Here is a 228-nt window from a genome sequence, read left to right as displayed (position 1 = left end):
ACGCAAATTTTCTCCTTTTTTTTCAAATTACTGAATATTTTTTTCAATGTTGAAGATGAGCTATTTATATAAAATGTGTTAGCGTAGCTTATCAAGATGTTTTTTTATTATGATTGCACACTACTTTACTGTTACTATATCCAGATGTTATTCTATCATATATTTAAAGCGAATGAAATATCTAGGCAATTTCCATTTCTGACACAGAAGCAATATAAAAATAAGTTT

This window comes from Octopus bimaculoides, chromosome 1 (assembly GCF_046866305.1).
Source record: "Octopus bimaculoides isolate indiv1 chromosome 1, ASM4686630v1, whole genome shotgun sequence".
NCBI lineage: Eukaryota > Metazoa > Mollusca > Cephalopoda > Octopoda > Octopodidae > Octopus > Octopus bimaculoides.
This window is presented reverse-complemented; position numbering follows the sequence as displayed.